Source organism: Cetorhinus maximus, chromosome 21 (genome assembly GCF_964194155.1).
Source record: "Cetorhinus maximus chromosome 21, sCetMax3.hap1.1, whole genome shotgun sequence".
Classification (NCBI taxonomy): Eukaryota; Metazoa; Chordata; class Chondrichthyes; order Lamniformes; family Cetorhinidae; genus Cetorhinus; species Cetorhinus maximus.
Genome location: NC_135899.1, coordinates 5,660,133 through 5,679,651, shown reverse-complemented (window position 1 = coordinate 5,679,651; position 19,519 = coordinate 5,660,133). Strand labels below are relative to the sequence as shown.

Sequence of the window (19,519 nt, the reverse complement as noted above, 5' to 3'; positions counted from 1 at the left end):
TCACCCCCTCGGCACGTTGCCCTCGAGGTGGCTGTGGTGGGGAAGAGACTGTTGTTCACCTCCTTGTGGATTGTGCCTTTGCAAAGAAGGTCTGGAGAGAGATACAGTGGTTGCTGTCGAAGTTCATCCCGAGCAGTTCTGTGACACAGGACTCTGTGCTCTACTGGCTGTTCCCAGGGACACACACCGAGACAAACATCAACTGCAGCTGGAGGATCATCAACTCAGTGAAAGACGCGCTTTGGTCTGCCCGAAACTTGTTGGTCTTCCAGCACAAAGAGTTGTCCCCGACCGAGTGTTGCGGACTGGCACAATCCAAAGTCCAGGACTACGTGCTGAGGGATGCACTAAAGCTTGGGGCAGCTGCCGCAAAGGCGCAATGGGGAAGGGTCGCTGTCTAAGACCTTTCTGCCACAGTGCACCGAGGGACTGGGAACTGTTTAAATCCCCTCGGGCTGTACAGCTCAAAATGAAAGGCTGTAAATGATTGTAATATTGTTTGTACTGATGCACCTGGTGATACATTTTGCAAAAGTTGAACTGGATTGTACCCTTGTAATGGTGTTTTTGAAATGGTTTGGAATGTGGTTGAAGATATTTTATGAATAAAGTATATTTTTGCAAAAAAAAAATAAAAAAATACTGCCCAACACTCCACACGGACGCCCGATGCCGACTGACACACACAGTGTCACAGAATCTTTACAGTGCAGGAGGCCATTCGGCCCTTCAGGTGTGAACTAGCTCTCTGAAAGGACGCACCCCCCACGAACCGCCGAATTTTAAAATTCACGCACGCGCAATCGTTCGACATCGTTCTGATGTCACCACGCGGTGCAGGCCTGCACAGGTGGGCCTTTACTGTGCGTGCGCAGACCGCCTTGCGTAGCAGGAGACACAGAGTGCTTAATACTCCTTTTGTCTTGTGTCCGTGACATCCGTGTCAATCTCTCCTGAGCTCCCATCGATCCCTGACCTATTTTGCTCCAACCCCTTCCCCCCCCCCACTTAAACAGTATAAAATCCATCACATTTCTACTTCTCTTTAGTTCTGAAGAAGAGTTATATGGACTCGAAACGTTAACTCTGTTTCTCTCTCCACAGATGCTGCCAGACCTGCTGTGTTTTTCCAGAATTTTCTGTTCTTAATGCACTGTGCCTTCCGTCAACACAAGATGGCCACCTATACCCTTCTGCATATGCACAGAAAACCAATGACATCATTGGCCAGAGGCAAAGTCATTTTAACTCTGTGACATTACTGCGAGCGACAAAAGTCAGAATTGTAAAGAGCGTATTTTTATTTTTTTCTTGGACTGTGGTTTTAAGATTGGACTGTGGCTTTAAAAACTACCATGGCTGCGTTTTAAAAGAGATGTTCAATGGAGCAGAAAGTGGAAAATCTGCAATGTTGCTATTATGGAACAGTGTGTGCCGGGTTGGACAGCATGGTGCTGGAATGGAGACCTGATTTAAGAGGGAACTGCTTAGCAACAATGTTTTGATTGGCTCCTGACCAAGTAGCCAGGTCCTGTGTGAGGTTAGTGTAGTCGATCAGCTCCTAGCCTGAAAAGAGGAAAGATCTGAAACCTCTCTCTTCTTGTGTTTTGTAAGACTCCAGTAATTCTGTCATAGTAGCCAGCTGGCTATTTCTTACGTCGCTGTATCCTACTTCCCTTGAGAGACTCCTGTCAGGAGGAAAAGGGGAAAAATCACCAGTGGAGACATTAAAAGCAAGTTTCAACCAGAAAACCACAGACTGCAAGTGCTGGGAGACCACTTTGTGTCAGCCACAACAACCTGCAGGGAATTTGGAAGAAAGCTCACCCCAACACTTTGTCCCTTTCCCAAGGCACCTTTCCATGCAAGCGCAGGGTATGTAACACCTGCCCTTTTACCTCCTCTCTCCTTACTGTCCAAGGCCCCAAACATTCTGTCCAGGTGAAGCAGTGATTTACTTATACCTTTTTCAATTCAATATATTGTATTCACTGCTCACAATGTAGTCTCCACTGGGGAGATTAAACACAGATTGGGTGACCACTTTGATGAACATCTCTGTCTTCAGTCCACAACCATAACCCTGAGCTTATGGTGCATTGCCATTTTAAGTCTGCACCATGATCTCACACTGTCTTCGGTCCACTGCACTGTTCCAGTGAAGCTCAACAGCAGCTCGAGGAACAGCAGCTCACCTTCCAATTAGGCTCTTGACAGACTTCAATATCCAGTTGAAATTTCAGAACATAATCTCTGCCTCACAGCACCACCCCCACCCCCCACCCCACCCCCAACCTTTTGTCTCCTTTGCATGTGACTGTCTTAACCTTATTTTTCTCGTTCTTGCTTTCAGGTGGCAGTGGTTCATTATTCTGCCATTCACACATCCTCTGGAGACATCTTTTGTTTCTTTAGTTGTCCCATTACAACTCCCTTTGGCTCGGCCACACCAACTGTTTTGTCATTTAATGTCTCCGTCTTCTGCCCTATCACAGACCTTCCTTTTACCCTCCCCCATTTCACCTCCTTAAAATCTATTATATTTCTAACTTTTCCCAGTTCTGATCAAAGGTCACAACCTGAAATGTTGACTTTGTTCCTCTCTCCACAGTTTCTTCCTCACGTGTTGGGTGTTTCCAGCATTTTCTGTCCATGTCCTTGACCTTCCCTATCCCTGTAACCTTCTCCAGCCCATAGTAAACATGTGATTTCTGCTCTTTTAAAACATGATTTCCAAACTCCCCATATCATTGAAGAGAGCTAATTTGTGTGTTTGTTGTTATTAATGATATGAATGAATGCTACTAATGATATGTTGAATACCTGAGGAATGTTCTCATTTTCACAATGCAATACTAACTTTTTTAATACAAGTGACAGTGGGACTGATAATGGAGCTGTTACTGGATGCACGTTTCCTTGAAGAATATTAGAAAAATATCAAACAATATGAGTATCTCATTACGTTTTAGGAACATTGAACAGAGATAATGATTAGGGAACAGCTTTGAGCACCTCTGCTCTGCCTGCAGTTCGATCCTAGCAGTTTGAATGTTCAACATGGGAGCTCAATGAGGAAAGTGTTGGAGCCATCAAATGTGGAGATGATAGTGGCAGGGATTAGGCACCGGGTGTGAGCTAGGTGCGGGTGGAGATGGGTAATGGTCTGGAGATAATGTTAAGATCTCAGCTGATCTTACCCCTGGACAAGCCTGATCCCAGGGAGGAACCCAGCTTGCTAGATCCTAACTTTTGTTTGTTCAGATACATGGAGAGCAGCTACTGAGAGTCACTGGAGTCAGCTAATGAACTTTTAACAAAAGCATAAAACATTTATTAAGGAAGAAAAGATTAACTGAATCACAATATTCCTTCATTCACAAGTACACCTTTACAGATGTATACAGATTTGTAAGGAGAACACAAGTTACAAAAGCTATCTTATAATTTATTGTTCACAGTAAGTACACAGTCCATGTAAACCAATAGGTGACCTGTGGTCAGACACACCACACTCTGAAACCAAGTGACAGATGCACCTCAACCAAATGCTGTAGATCTCTCATCAACTCCCCCCAGATGCTTGTTATACTGTGAGTCAACCAGTCTCACTGAATTCCATCTTTCCAATCTCTGCTCTCCAAGAACTCGCATTGGAATCTTCTCCCAAACAGATGCTTTCTCTCAGACATCTTCCGCAAGGGTCCAGCTCCAGGGTTTCAAACTCTCCTTCCGATGTTCTTCTCCCTTGGGTCACCACATGCATTCAAGCTTTCCTCCACGCACACTCTCTCTCACTGGCTCAGCTGTCAACAGTACACCACTGCTTCACATACCCAGTTGTCTCTTTGGATGCCTGACTTCTCACAAGCCTTTATTGCTTTCTGCTTCCTGCACCTTGAAGCTTGGAGCCTTTCTCTGCCCCCCGACTCTTAACTTCACTTAACAGGACCTTTTCCAAGTTCCTGTCCTTCATTTGACAAGAAGGTCTGCTTGGGACTTTCTCCTGTTTCACTCCCCTGGATTAGGGGACTTTCTTCTTTAGCTTGGGACTTGCTATCTGTCCCCTTTTCTCCAGTCTCTCCTGGCAGCTGTCTTCAAAATCAGATCAAAAGTGCTTCTTCTAGTTTCTTCTGTGTGTGTGTCTGTGGGTGGGGCCTGCCTCTCTGGACCTGTGTTGCTAGTCAACAGCGCAGTTTTTTCTACTCGTGTTTGCTTAACTGCTCTTTAGGAGTCGTAAAACTCATTAGAAATGCAAAGACCTTTTAAAGTGAAACTAAATCTCAACCATAACACGAATATACAGAAATACAAATCAAACTTAAAGTTTAGAGCTAAAACACATTCCTAACACCAACAAATACAAATATAATTTAAACTATCCCTATCTCCTAACAATAGTTGCAAGTGAAATGAAGGGAAAATGGAGAGGAGCAGAAAGGGAAAGGGGAAGACCTGTTCCATTACAACTACAACACTGGCGTCTACAACATTGGCATCTATCCGGCAATGTGCAAAATCACCCAAGTATGTCCTGTACACAAAAAGCAGGACAAATCCAACCCGGCCAATTACCGCCCCATCAGTCTACTCAAGATCATCAGCAAAGTGATGGAAGGTGTCATCAACAGTGCTTTCAAGCGGCAGTTGCTTAGCAATAACGTGCTCACTGATGCTCAGTTTGGGTTCTGCCAGGGCCACTCAACTCCTGACCTTATTACTGCGTTGGTTCAAACATGGACAAAAGGGCTAAACTCCAGAGTTGAGGTAAGAGTGACTGCACTTGACATCAAGGCAGCATTTGACCGAGTGTGGCATTAAGGAGCCCGAGCAAAACTGGAGTCAATGGGAATCGGGGAAAACTCTCCACTGGTTGGAGTCATACCTAGCACAAAGGAAGATGGCTGTGGTTGTTGGAGGTCAGTCATCTCAGTTCCAGGACATCGCTGCAGGAGTTCCTCAGGATAGTGTCCTAGGCCCAACCATCTTCAGCTGCTTCACTAATGACCTTCCTTCCATCATAAGGTCAGAAGTGGGGATGTTCACTGATGATTGCACGATGTTCAGCACCATTCACGACTCCTCAGATACGGAAGCAGCCCATGTCCAAATCCAGCAATACCTGGACAATATCCAGGCTTGGGCTGACAAGGACAAGTAACATTCAAGCCACTCAAGTGCCAAGTACTGACAATCCCCAACAAGAGAGAATCTAACCATCGCCCCTTGACACTCAATGGCATTACCATCGCTGAATCCCCACTATCAACATTCTTGGGTTACCATTTGCCAGAAACTGAACTGGACCAGCCATATAAATACTGTGGCAACAAAAGCATGTAAGAGGCTAGGAATTCTTTGGTAACTCACCACCTGACTCCCAAACCCTGCCAGAATCTACATGGCACAAGCCAGGAGTGTGATGGAATACTCTCGACTTTCCTGGATGAGTGCAGCTCCAACAGCACTCAAAAAGCTTGACACCATCCAGGACAAAGCAACCTGCTCGATTGGCACCCCATCCACAAACATTCATTCCCTCCACCACCGATGCACAGTGGCAGCAGTGTGTACCATCTACAAGATGCACTGCAGAAACACACCAAGACTCCTTAGACAGCACCTTCCAAACCCATGACCACTACCATCTAGAAGGACAAGGGCAGCAGATAGATGGAAACATCAGCACCTGGAAGTTCCCCTCCAAGCCACTCACCATCCTGACTTGGAAATATATTGCCGTTCCTTCACTGTCGCTGGGTCACAATTCTGGAACTCCCTTCCTAACAGTATTGTGTGTCTACCTACACCACATGGACTGCAGTGATTAAAGAAGGCAGCTCACCACCACCTTCACAAGGGTAATTAGGGATGGGCAATAAATTCTGCTCTAGCCAGCAAAGCTCACATCTTTTGAATGCTTAAAAAGATCCTTGGATTGGTCCTTTAGGGTGTGAGGAAGGAGTGTGTCAGTATTAAACTGCGAGGGAGTGTGGAGAGTCTCAGCATGAACTCTAGGGGAATGGTCAGCTTCAAGTGAGGGGCTTGAAGAGGGAAGAATGTAAATTCCCAAACACCATGGAAATGCAGTATTGTCACCCTTCAATATCTGGATTTCTCTCTCAGGTTTTCATGTTCTGGGTGCAGAGTGAGAAATGGAAACACAAGAAATCCCAGCTACAGACTGGGAAACAGGTGAAGAGATGGAGGATGGGACTGGGTCATCTGACAGCCTGATGCATGGAATAAATGAAGGAAGGAGAAACACAAGATTATTTAATTTACTTTTTATTTTAATCCTCTGACATTGAAATTTGTATTCTTTTTATTTACAGTCTGGTTGGGATTTTACAATTTGGAAATTAAATGACACATTTAGTGACAACCTGTTATCAATGGTGGTTTCTAACCCTCAACACCTGACCTCTGCTCCTGACCCTAATCATAGGGTTAATTCATTTGTGACGTCAGGGATGATGTAACCACGCTGAGGCCCCGCCCCTTTTCCGGATCCGGATCAGAACCGGAGCAGATTCTCAGAAACTGGTTTCCATCATAAGTTTCAAAGAAAGGATAAAGTTTCTCAGTGAATTTATTCCCAGTGAAGCTGTGGAGATGGGACTTGGTGTCTGCGCTGTAAAATGAAACTGTCCCAGACTCAAAACTGAGATAAACTCCCACCTTCCCGGGGATCTGACCGACAGGGAGACGGGATCGCGGAAAGGAGTTTATATTAAACAGATGGTCAAACCGCCCAATGGTCCAGAATCCAGTCTCCGGGCTCAGACTGACCCATCTCTTCCTCTCCACAGACTCTGCGGCTACTCCCAGACTCCAGCCCCGATTCCCCTTCACCTCCACCTCCCAGTAATGTCTCCCCGATGTGAATCCCTCTGACCCCAGGACACAGATACAGTCTGTAAACCTCTTCCCGGTGTCAGGGAGACTCCTCCCAGGCCCGATCCATCTCAAACTCTTCAGATCCTCAGACACCTCGAGCCAGGGATTCGCTGTTTCCACATCCAGGGTCACAGAGACTGGAAGAAAAAGCAAAGAATTTGAGAGAGTTACTGGGGATCATGGAGGGCAGGTGTGGGAGGAAGGAGGGACTCGCTGGGGATCGGGGGTGAGACTTCCTGGGGATGGGGGTGGGGTGGTGAGAGAGCCACTGGGAATTGAGGGAGAGATTCGCTGGGAATCAGGAGTGAGACAGTCACTGGGGATTGAGAGAGAGATTTGCTGGGGATTGGCGGGGTGGTTGGGCGAATTCGCTGGGAATCAAAGAAGATCCTTGATTTGACCATTTTTGATTTGGTTTCCTGTTGCTCACCATGAAAAAGAGCCGCCCTGAGGGGAGGAAATGAGAATCTGACAACAGCAGAAAACACTGGGACTTCCACAGAGGGAGGTCACAGCTTCTGGAAATATCAAACATTACACCCACCCTCCTCAGCTCTGTGGGCTTGTGTGGGTATAGAATTAAGAAAATGAACAAAAGCTGGAACTGGAGCCTCAATGTAAAACTAAATACTGTTCCCAGTTTAATGCATCACAAAAGGGTTTAACAAACACAACCACACTGCTTGCCAGATTACTGATTGAGGACACTCATGCTGAAGGACTGGGTCTGTGTGTGTGTGTATCTGGTATGTGTGTGTACAGATGAGTGTCTGTGTGTGTGTGTGCATGAGATGTTTGTGTGTGTGTGTGCGTGTGTGTGTGTATATGGGGGGAAAATTACCCACAATTAGCTCCAGTAAATCCTCCACAGGCATGGAGATACTTTACAGAACAGATGGGAAAGTGTTTGGATTCATGGAGGATTTGTGGAATACTGACACCAGTACTGGGGACAGAGGGAGCTGTAGCATTGGGGCAGCCTTCACCTGAACTACAATGGGACCAGTGTCCTGGTGAATAAGATAAAAGCAAAAAACTGTGGATGGTGGAAATCCAAAACAAAAATAAAAATACCTGGAAAAACTCAGCAGGTCTGGCTGCTTTAGCTCCTCACACCCGCTTCCTGTAAGGACTCCGTCCCATTCTCTCAGTTCCTTCGCCTCCGTAGCATCTGTTCTGATGATGCCACTTTCAACAACAGTTCCTCTGACATGTCTTCCTTCTTCCTTAACCGAGGTTTTCCACCCACAGTGGTTGACAGGGCCCTCAACCGTGTCCGGCCCATCTCCCGCGCATCCACCCTCGCACCTTCCTCTCCCTCCCAGAACCATGATAGGGTCCCCCTTGTCCTCACTTATCACCCCACCAGCCTCCGCATTCAAAGGATCATCCTCCACCATTTCCGCCAACTCCAGCATGATGCCACCACCAAACACATCTTCCCTTAACCCCCCCGGCGGCATTCCACAGGGATCGTTCCCTCCTGGACACCCTGGTCCACTCCTCCATCACCCCCTACAGCTCAACCACTCCCATGGCACCTTCCTATGCAACCATCTGCCCCTTTACTTCCCCTCTCCTCACCGTCCAAGGGCCCAAACACTCCTTTCAAGTGAAGCAGCATTTCACTTGCACTTCCCTCAACTTAGTCTACTGCATTCGTTGCTCCCAATGCAGTTTCCTCTACATTGGAGAGACCAAACGCAGACTGGGTGACCGCTTTGCAGAACACCTGCGGTCTGTCCGCAAGCATGACCCAGACCTCCCCGTCGCTTATCATTTCAACACACCACCCTGCTCTCATGCCCACATGTCCATCCTTGGCCTGCTGCATTGTTCCAGTGAAGCTCAACGCAAACTGGAGGAACAGCACCTCATCTTCCGACTAGGCACTTTACAACTTTCCGGACTGAATATTGAGTTCAACAATTTTAGATCATGAACTCTCTCCTCCATCCCCACCCCCTTTCCGATCCCCCCTTTTTATTTCCAATAATTTATAGAGATTTTTTTTTCCCACCTATTTCCATTATTTTTAAATGTATTTCCATCCATTGTTTTATCTCTACCTTTTAGCCTATTTCGATCCCTTGATCCCTTCCCTTCACCCCACCCCACTCGCATTAGGGTTATCTGTACCTTGCTTATCCTGCTTTCTACCCTTAATTAGCATATTCCTTAGATAATATCACCACCTTCAACACCTCTTTGTCCTTTTGTCTATGACATCTTTTGGCTATCTCCACCTATCACTGGCCCTCTATCCAGCTCTACCCACCACCCCCACACCGCCGCGCCCCCCCCCCCCCCCCCCCCACCCCAAACCAGCATATGTTTCACCTCTTTTCTATTTTTACTGAGTTCTGTTGAAGAGTCATACGGACTCGAAATGTTAACTGTGTTCCTCTCTGCAGATGCTGCCAGATCTGCTGAGATTTTCCAGGTATTTTTATTATTGTCCTGTTGAATAAGGCTGTTGCAATAGCAGCTCAATGGGCAGAGTCCCTTCCCTGCCTCTGAGCCAGAAGCTTCAGGTTTGAGTCCCACTCCAGGACTTAATGGCCAAGGAAGTTACATTCGTGAAATGGCCAATAGGTTGATTATCAACTTGTAAATCCTTCCAACAAACACCAATGGCTGGTGGTAGGAGCAGGAGGGATTCCATGCAACAGAATTAAAATCGGAGCCTCGACCATCACCCTGTATTCAAAGGATTATACTCCACCATTTCTGCCATTTTTAGCCTGAGCCACCACCAAACACGTCTTCCCCTGCCCTCCCGTTTTAGGATTCTGAAGGCACCGCTCCCTCTGTGATACACTGATTCATTCCCCAGTCACCCCCAATACCCCCTCCCTTTCCTACAGCACCTTTCCATACAAGCACAGGAGAGGCAATGCCTGCCATTTCACCTCCTCTATTCTCACCATCCAACGCTCCAAACACTCTTTCCAAGTGAAACAGCGATTTACGTGTCCTTTTTACAATATAGTATTCACTTCTCACCATGTGGTTTCCTGTACATTGGCGAGACCCAACTCAGACTGGGTGACTGTTTTGTGGAACACCTCCATTCATGTCACAAGCATGATCTCGAGCTCCCTGCCACTTGACATTTTAATTCTCCATCTTGCTCCCACTTTGACCTTTCCATCTCCGGCCTCCTGCAATATTCCAATGAAGCTCAACTCAATCTCGAGGAACAGCAGCTCATCTTTTGACTCGGCACTCAACAGCCCTCTGGACTCAACACTGAGACTCAAGAATTTTAGGCTAGAACTGCTGCCTCCGTTTTTTTTGTGTGTGTTTCTTTTTTGAGATTTTTTTTCTCATTTCTTTCTTTATTCCATTGCTTTTTATTGAGGTGGCTGCTGTCCAGCCATTCACAGCTCATCTAGCCAGAACTTTTGTTTCTTTACCCACTACTGCTCCCTTTAGCTTTTGTGTGATGAAACCTTTTCTCTGCTGTCCTCCACTCTAATCACAAACCTCTGACCAGATCCCCCTACCCCCAACCCTGCACCCCTTTCAATTGCTTAAACTATTACATTCCTCACTTGCTTCAGTTCTGATGATAGGTCATTGATCTGAAATGTTAGCTGTGTTTTTCTCTCCGCAGATTCTGTCTGGCCTGATGAGCATTGCCAGCATTTCTTGTCTTTAGTTCAAATTTCCAGCAACTGCAATATTTTACTTTTGGAAAAGCAGCGACCTGGATGCAAATAATAATTCCACTCCTGAGTTTTACAAGGGCCAAATGACGGAGCTGACTCTTTTCCCACTGAAACCCTTACACCATGTGCTGGAGACAGGGACCCAGACTCCCATAGACACGGTCACGTTAATAAATATGGACAGAAAGCACGTCACCTCTGGTCAGCGAAAAAAATGAATCCCTTCTTCAATGCTGCATGGAAAATTTAGATCAAGATCTCAACACCAAGATTCTGGTCCGAGGGAACAAATAATATTTGATACAGGGACACATGTGGAGCCGGTTATTCAATATAATACTCCACAGTCAAACCTCTACCTTCATACTCTCCCTGGATGTATAAAAAATATTCACCTGGAGTGAGTGCAATGTTTCCTCAAGGCAATTGAGAAAATAGGCTTTCCTGACACTTTCAGGAAATGGATTGCAATCCAGTGCTTGCTCTCCAGGTCCACAGTGAACACCAGCTGACTCCATACCCCTCACCACTCCTCCTCCCTCAACACACAGGCAAAGCCCCATTCCCAGGCTTTCTGTCCCGACCTTGTTCATGGACATGAGTGTGGTAAACAAGGTGGAGATGTATCAGGAAGATGAGTATTGTAGAGGAGGAAAGGTTCAGCTGGGAATGGTGAGGTTTCCACTTGCTGAAGTTTGTAAAGTATCGATGGGCTCTGGAGACAGTGCTTCATCTGACAGTTCCTGTATTGGTGATGTTCGGGGAGCTGACAGTTCCAGCTGACCAGTTGAAGGTGATGCTTTTTTTGGAAGATGGATTTGGTGCATGAATAAGAATTCAATTCCAATCAGGGCCATTTTTATCCACATTTCTTTATAACAAAGCACTTAAACATACTGCCTTTGATATTTGCATGCATACAATTCAAATTATAAGATATAGATCAGGAAAGAGGAACTTATTTGAGTTTTACCAGGGTTAATGGCATTCAGCATTTCTCTGCCCACTGGGTACGGTAAAGGGCCATTGAATTTTCCGAAGGACAGGACATCATCTGCTCGTGACAGCTTATTACTGTGACCTCTAATCCTGTAAATATTAAACATTTGATTATAAATTGAACATAAACACTTTCCTGAGTAATTTTACTAACTTGCACTGAGTTTCAGTAAAGTTTATGTCCTACCTCCTCTTCCGTGATGCTTCCTCCTGAAATAAACAAAACACAAATCTGAGTTAACAGAGTCTCTCATTCTATATCAGGTTTATCCAACCTTTTTGGGTGGGGGCCCACATTTCACTTTTTTCTCACTCAAGGGGTTCGACGATCAAATTTTGGTACGAAAAGGCTTCACTCATTATCTTGACTTTCAAAAATATCATTGTCAAAGTAATAAATTTCAAAAAAGAGTAATTCATAAAAACACCCATTAAAAAGTGCCAAGCAGCAGGGCTTGCCAGGAAAATCTTTTTTTGCCTTTACACTTTAGAAGCAGAGATAGAGAGAGAGAGACAGACTAGGCCCCAAGTCGTGGTCACCAAGCAAGGGGCAGGGACCAGGCCTGGGCTAAGGATGTGATTTTACTAACACTGACTTTGCATTCTCCTCTGATGGCACACGTTCCATGCTGGACTCAGTGGAATTCATATGAAAGCAGGTTGCAATTCAGCCTGGGATTTTGTCCCCTTCTGACCTGCTTTGTGAATCGATTTTTGGGAGGGAGGGCAAGGCAAGCAGGGTGTGTGTGTACGGCTCAATCCCAATCTCAGGGTTCTCGATCTTACACTCAACCACCCAGAGTCACCTACTCTCACACACACCCACACACATTCACAAACAGAGGCACACCCACCCACACACATTCACACACACAGCAGAATTTTCCCAAAATTTGCACTAAGTCCAGTAGCGGGCAAGTAAAACTACCTTTTACCCACCGGCCGCAATGGCAGGTTTTCACGCCGTATCATCCCGAACCCGCCTTATTATTTATGCATTCCCGGGAAACATGTCGCTTCCATGGCAGGCGGGCTCTCATTCGCCCGCCCTCCATCATCCCGCCGCTGCGTCACGCCATGTTTAAAGTCCAGCCACAAGCACACATCTCAGTGCTTCCAGCTCACCACTGTTGCATGGAAGACATGGCCCTGAAACTGAAGAAGACTGTAGCCCCCAGGTTCAGCGACGCGTCTCTCGAGCGACTTTTGGATGCCGTGGAGGCCCGCCGGGGTGTCCTGTACCCCCCACTCTGGCCGCATGATGGGCAGCAATGTGACCAATCCGGTTTGAGAGGTGGTGGCAGCGGTGGTCAGCGCCAATGCCCTTCAGAAGAGGACAGGGACCCAGTGCTGCAAGAGGGTGAATGATCCCCTCCGTTCCGCCAGGGTAAGTTACTCTTTTCATCACTCTCAACTCACACACTCACAAACCCATCACACATCCACAGGGCCCTCACTCACTGCCAGTTCAATGGGCATCACCATTCGCTCTCTCACACTCACCGTCATTGTCCTCATCCCATCCATGGGACCACTCACCACACACACAGGCCAGGCATATTTATCATCTGGCCCGGCAGGCGTCCTGCTTACACTCTCTCCATCTGTATCCATGCAGGACATGCTGGCACATAACAAGAGGGAAGGATTGCAGACCAGTGGTGGAATGCCCAAAATCTAGGTTTTCATGGATTTTGAAAACAGAGTCATCCAGCTGGCCGGCCAGGATCTGGACCAGTCCTGTGCTGACGGTGAGGTCGGCGGTGCTCTACCAAGTGAGGATCCAGCAGTGCAACATCCATCAGACAACCACGCCATGAGTGATGTGTCCTTTTTCACAGGCCACTACCATGCGCTAATTATCTCTCCTTGCTTCCGCAGGCACATCTGCCAAACAACCGACAGAGTCCATGACCCAGGGCCTCTAATCAAGCCCCAAAGAAACCTCTGAAGAGGAATCTGGAGGCACCCTCCCTGAAGTCCTGTGTCAGCACTCACCCAACCCCTCCACCAGCGCAGAGTCAGACCTAGCTTTACAATAGCCTCAGGATCACAACCCGGTGAGCACATCGCACTGTCTCATCCACTGTAGGCGAGGCAGGGACTTACCAGGTTTCCGGCGCTCGGAGGACTGCTGGAGGCCAGAATGTTGCTGAGTTCGAGTCAGATGACGAGCCTCTGGACTCGGTTATGTCACAGCTGCTGGAGCTGAAAAGGCAAGCTCGGGAACATCAGGAAGGAATGTTCGCTGCACTCCTCAGACTGCAATGCATGATGGAGGAGTCCATCTGCCTTCAGTCTGAGGTGATAGCGCCAGCATACCGATGCACTGTGGTCAACACTGGTAGGATGGCGGCAGCCATGGAGACCTTGGCCCAGGACTTCACTCCTGCACTGCTGCGCGGGCTTAACTCCACCACTGCTGACATTTTGGCCTCCAACAGTATGTACACGAGAGGGGTGCCGGGCAGCTCGATCTCACTCCAGCTATCCCTGCTCCTCAAGGAGTCAGCCTGGGGCCCCTGGGCACCCATAGGGAGGAGGATCAGCAGGTGCACATTCCAGGCCCATTCACCCAGGTGACTCCGAGAGTGTCCGGCCCACCCAACTCCCCTCTTCCTGTGACCTCAACAGCTCCAGCTCCACAGGTCACTGTAACCCTGTCACAACATCTTGGTGCTCCCCCGACATCCGCATCGGTGGCAGCCAGCTGACTGCTACTTGCTGTCTGTGATAACTTTGATGGGCATTCCTCTGGAGGGCTGAGATCTGGAGGGCTCGGCCTGCTTTCGGGGTCCTGCTGTATGGCAGTGGCACCCGCCTTGGCCTGTGGAGCTGGAGCTTCTGGGGTCACAGGAAGAGGGAATTCGATGGGCTAGACCCTCCCAGAGTCACCTTGTTGCTCGGGGATGTGCACCTGCTGATCCCCCTCCCTATGCCTGAGGGCCCCTGGCTGATTCCTTGAGGAGAAGGGGAAGCTGAAATGAAATCGAGCTGCCCTGCACCCCTCTCATGTTGCACCGTTGGAGGCCAACTCTGGCATCAGCGATGGAGTTCAGTCCGCGCAGCAGTGCAAGAGCAACATCCTGGACCAAGGTCTTCATGGCGGCTGCCATCCTGCCAGTGTTGCCCTCGGTGCGTTGCAATGCCGGCACTATCACCTCAGCCTGAAGACGGACAGACTCCTCCATCATGTCTTGCAATCTGAGGAGTGCAGCGGAAATCCCTTCCTGATGTTCCTGAGCTTGCCTTTGCAGCTCCGGCAACTGAGGTATGACCGAGTCCAGAGGTTCCTCATCTGGTTCGAGCTCAGCAGATTTCTGGCCTCCAGCAGTCTTCCAAGTGCCAGAAACCTGGGAAGTCCTTGCTGCTGCCTACTGTGGATCAGACAGTGCGATGTGCTCACCAGATTGTGATCCCGAGGCTACTCTAGAACTAGGCCCCATCAAGGTGTGCGCCTCCGTGCTGGTGGAAGGTGTGGGTGAGTGCTGTGACACACCTTCAATTAAGGTGTCATCAGATTCCCAATCTCCACCCACTCCTGGACCATCCCAACCTCCAGGAGCTCCCAGGCCATCCTGACCATCGCCCACTCTCGGGCCTTCCAGGCCTCCAATCCCTTCTGGGCCATCCCGGCCTCCATCCGATTGCTCAGCACTTGTTGCTTCCTGCTTGCCACCCTGCTTGCTGTTCCTCTCCCAAACCCTTGCTTGCTTTCCTTGTACTCTGCTTTTCCTGGTGGCCTCCCTGCTCATTCCGCCATCTTAGCCCTGTGCTCCTTCAGCCAGTGTGGGAGGATGAGAGAGAACAACACTTTGAAAACAAAGGAGCAACCACTTTACTTCACACCACTTGCTGTTCGACGAATCAAAGACTGATTCCCTCCAGAATTTGCTGCTTGCTGACCACAAATGTGGCAGAGAAACCGCCTGTGATTGGAGAATCAGATCCATGCAGATACCTTTCATTCAACTTACCCATTGTTTTAACTGTGAATCCATGGGCCGGATACAAAGGCTTCGGGAGCTGGATTGTGGCCCACGGCCCGAGTGTTGGACAAGCCTGTTCTATAACCAGAAAGCAAAAATTACACTCACATTGTTACATGTTGCTGAGAATTGTCAATTCCCATTGCTGCAGGCACACAAGTAGAAAGAGGATATTATAAAAGGACACGGAAATGCAGCAGACAGGGCAAAAAATATTCCCAAGAATTGAGAGGATAACAGGAAAGATTAATCTACTTCACTTGAGAACAGAGAAAACCTAATTGGGTTCTTGAAAATTATGAAAAGTGTCTGCACGATACATGTAGTGAAGACATTTCCAATTGTAGGAAGCCCAGAAATCGGGGCTATAAAAATAATATAGTTACAAATAAATCCAACAGGGAGTTCAGGTGAAACTTCTTTACTAAGAGAGTGATGAGAGTGTAGACCTCACTAAAACAGGGTGTGATTGAGGTGAAAGTTACAGATATATTTAAGGGGAAACTAGCTAGGAACCTGAGGGAGAAAGAGAAAGAAGGATATTTGGATGGGGGGATGAAGTAGTGCTCTCTGTTTCCCCGTGAATCTCTACAATTCACACAGATCAACTTCTTGTTAATTTCACAAAACAGCTTCAGTTTTTCCTGACGTTCCTCACAGTGAAGTTTACTTTCCTTCTCTTTCAGATTCACCTTTAATTTTCGAGCTTTCTCAGCCAAATTCGCTAAGACCCGACTTATCCTGAGGTTTCTTTCCAGAAACTCCTGTCTACATTCCGGGCAGGAGTTTATCTCCTTTTCCCAACACTGGGTGATACAGGAAAGGCAGAAGTTATGTTCACACACCAGTGAAACTGGATCGGTGAAGAAATCAAAACAAAATGCGACACATTACCTTCTTAGTCCAACACTCCTGCTGCTTGGAATCCATGTCCAGACTCAGCACTTCCTGATTCAAACCACTTTCAGTTTCAATGTTCCTGCGCTGCTGCTGAACACATTCAGTTCAGTAATTCCCTCATGACGTTCACTGCAATGCACAAGAATTATTGTTATTTGCTGCTCTAGACCCTGCCCACTCTGTGACCTGGAGACAAAACTCAGAATGAAGAATCAACAGGATTAGAGGGACTGACAAGGAATAATTGAACCCAGGCGGTGAGAGTGAAGGACCGGTGGTAGTGGGGGTGGGTGGAGAGAGGATGGGAGGAGGTGGGGATTTTGTCCTGTGAGTGACTGGCAGCCTGCTGCTCTCCTTCATATACTTCGGTCTCAAAGCAGCACCAGACATGGATGACCAAGTTGTGTTTTACTTTATGGGAAACACAAACTGAAACATATTGTCCAGCTCCTCCTGACCTCTCCCTTTAAATCCACAATGATCCTCCCAATCGTCACTTTGGTGGTCACTCCATTTAACTGAAGTCCCTCATCCCTGGTCCCATTCTGGTAAATCTGCCCTTGCAACATCCCTTTGGCCTTGACATCCTTCCCAAAGTGTGGTGCCCAGAATTGGCTGTAACTTCGGCAGAAGTGCATTGGAAAATGTGTAGGCGCCGTTTCCCCCAGGACAAAGCAGCCCCTTTGGTTGGCACCTTAACCACACACATTCACTCCCTCCACCACTGGCGCACAGTAGCTGCAGTGTGTACCATCTACAAGATGCACTGCAGGAATTCACCAAGGCTTCTTCGACAGCACCTTCCAAACCCACGACCACCACCATCTAGAAGGACAAGGACAGCAGATAGTTGGGAACACCACCACCTGGAAGTTCCCCTCCAAGTCACTCACCATCCCGACTTGGAAATATATCACAGTTCCTTCACTGTCGCTGCGTCAAAATCCTGGAGCTCCCTCCCTAACAGCACTGTGGGTGTACCTACGCCACAGGGGCTGCAGCAGTTCAAGAAGGCAGATCCATCACCTTCTCAAGGGCAATTGGGGAAATTCAACCTCAAGCTTTTTAATCAAACTGTACAGGCTACAGCAATTCTCCCTCAGATTGTATCTTTCTTCCCCGGGGAGGGGGAGGGGTTAAGGTGACATGAGTAATCCATGAGACCCAGTGTCCTTCACTTCAATGTGCAACACATTTTCACTTCGCCGTGTAATTAAATTCACAAACTGAAAGCGGATCCAGTATCAGCATCAAGGAATTCTAGATCAGTGATCAGACAGGGTCTCCACAATGTACCATAGATCCAGCATCAGTGCACGACACCATGACTGCCCAGTGTGAATTCCTCCATTCATCTCACCAGCTTTTCCCAGTAAGGTATCAAGTTACCAGAAGGCTGGTGCTGTGGATCCTATTGACTCTACTCCCACTCCACAGACCCATGTGAAACTTTATAAGAGTCCATTTTGTGAGCTGTCTACACTACAGCAACCAAAACTAATCCTACTCATCAGATTCTTATCGCCTTATAACCAGAAAACGTGTTTCTGCCATTAGCCTGGACTGAAATTAATTCCAGTTCTCAGAGGTGCGGGGAGAATTCCAAATCCCACCTAATCCCCTCCTAAAAATAATATTCCTGCAATCTGCACATCAACTAACCTTGTATATTTCTTTAGAAACAGCTCACCTTTCATACAGTAAACCGTCCAGACATGACACAAGCTTTTTCTGATATATAGACGGAGAGAGGAATACTGGGCTGAATTTTTTGTTGAGTGGGCGGGCGTGGGAGTTGGCAGCGCGCCCGCCGACAATTAACAGGCCCATTAAGGCAATTAAAATAATTTTTTCATGAAACCTCATCCACCTACGGGATGACGTTTCGAATTGGAATTAAGAATTTTAAAAAGGCGTTTGAATCTTATTTATAACATGTCCCTGCTCAGGTGAGAGAGTCACGTGAGCAGGGACATGTTTTTAACATTTTAAAATCCTTTATTTATGTATTTAAACATCTTCTGCCCCCTGAGGCAGCTCTGTGCCTTCAGGGAGCTTTTGGTGCATGCACCCTCTGGCCATTAATTGGCAATCAGCGTGAAATTACAGTCGAGGCCCGATCACTCCTGGGCCCACTCTCCGCGCCCGCCCAACGAAGTAAAAATCCTGCCCACAGTGTTTCATCCCGAGGACATTCCCGACCCTCTTGTCCATTCCCCTGGGCTCCATCCTCCTCCCGGAAGCCTTCTTCCGACCGCCCATTTGTCTCATCGCACATGAGAGTTCCCAGCCCCAGATGTTGCAGCAGATGTTGAGTGAACACAAGTGAAGTGTCACCTGCAGCAAAGCCCAGTCCCGATTGATCAGCCATTCAGGACTGTCTGTCCCACTATTCACAGGGAGGCTGGCTCAGCATGGGCAGGGTTCAGACAACCACGTGGCTTGTTTCATGAACATATTCTCCTTCTTATCCTTTGCCTCTCAATGCATCTTGATCATACAGGGAGTTGATCTGTTGAGCGGTGACTGTGGTGGGGTGACTGGCTGTGCTGAGCTTTGTTAACCTACTTCCCGGCAGCTGTGTCTCTGTAGCAGTCCACTGGAACCATTCCTGTAACTTGTAGTGCAGCTGTTACTCATATCCACCCAGAAACTGTCTGTTAACAGAATTTTCTTCCTTTAATGCTGCAGGTGAATGTGACCTGGTAATGTTCAACTGATTTCATCTGGGGGAAGGATCTGCAAAAAATGAAATGTACTCAAGTGTAAGTATAAAGGAAACAGCGAAGGAGAGCGGAGGACTGACTAAACTAAGCGGGAATTAAAAGTCCAATGAGTAAATAGAATTATACAATAGGATTGTAAACATAATTTGGAGTCATACCTAACACAAAAGACAGTGGTTGAAGTTGTTGGAGTTCATCATCTCAGTTCCAGCACATCACTGCAGGAGTTCCCCAGGGTAGTGCCCTCGGTCCAACCATCTTCAGCTGCTTCATCAATGACCTTCCTTCCATCACCAGGTCCGAAGTGAGGATGTTCACTGATGATTGCATA

At 47.5% G+C, this 19,519-nt stretch overlaps 1 long non-coding RNA gene across 2 annotated transcripts; it reads right to left on the bottom strand.

The window, feature by feature from the left end:
- Window positions 1-11,765: 11,765 nt before the first annotated feature.
- LOC144695614 (uncharacterized) lies at window positions 11,766-16,665 on the bottom strand. Of its 2 annotated transcripts, none has more exons than XR_013579979.1 (3): window positions 16,457-16,665; window positions 15,551-15,640; window positions 11,766-11,783 (listed from the first exon to the last, which is right to left on the bottom strand). It is a non-coding gene; the product is annotated as an uncharacterized LOC144695614 (long non-coding RNA). The 2 variants fall into 2 exon arrangements; XR_013579978.1 differs by lacking the exon at window positions 11,766-11,783 and adding an exon at window positions 13,731-13,781 and having other exon boundaries at window positions 16,457-16,660.
- Window positions 16,666-19,519: the final 2,854 nt, after the last annotated feature.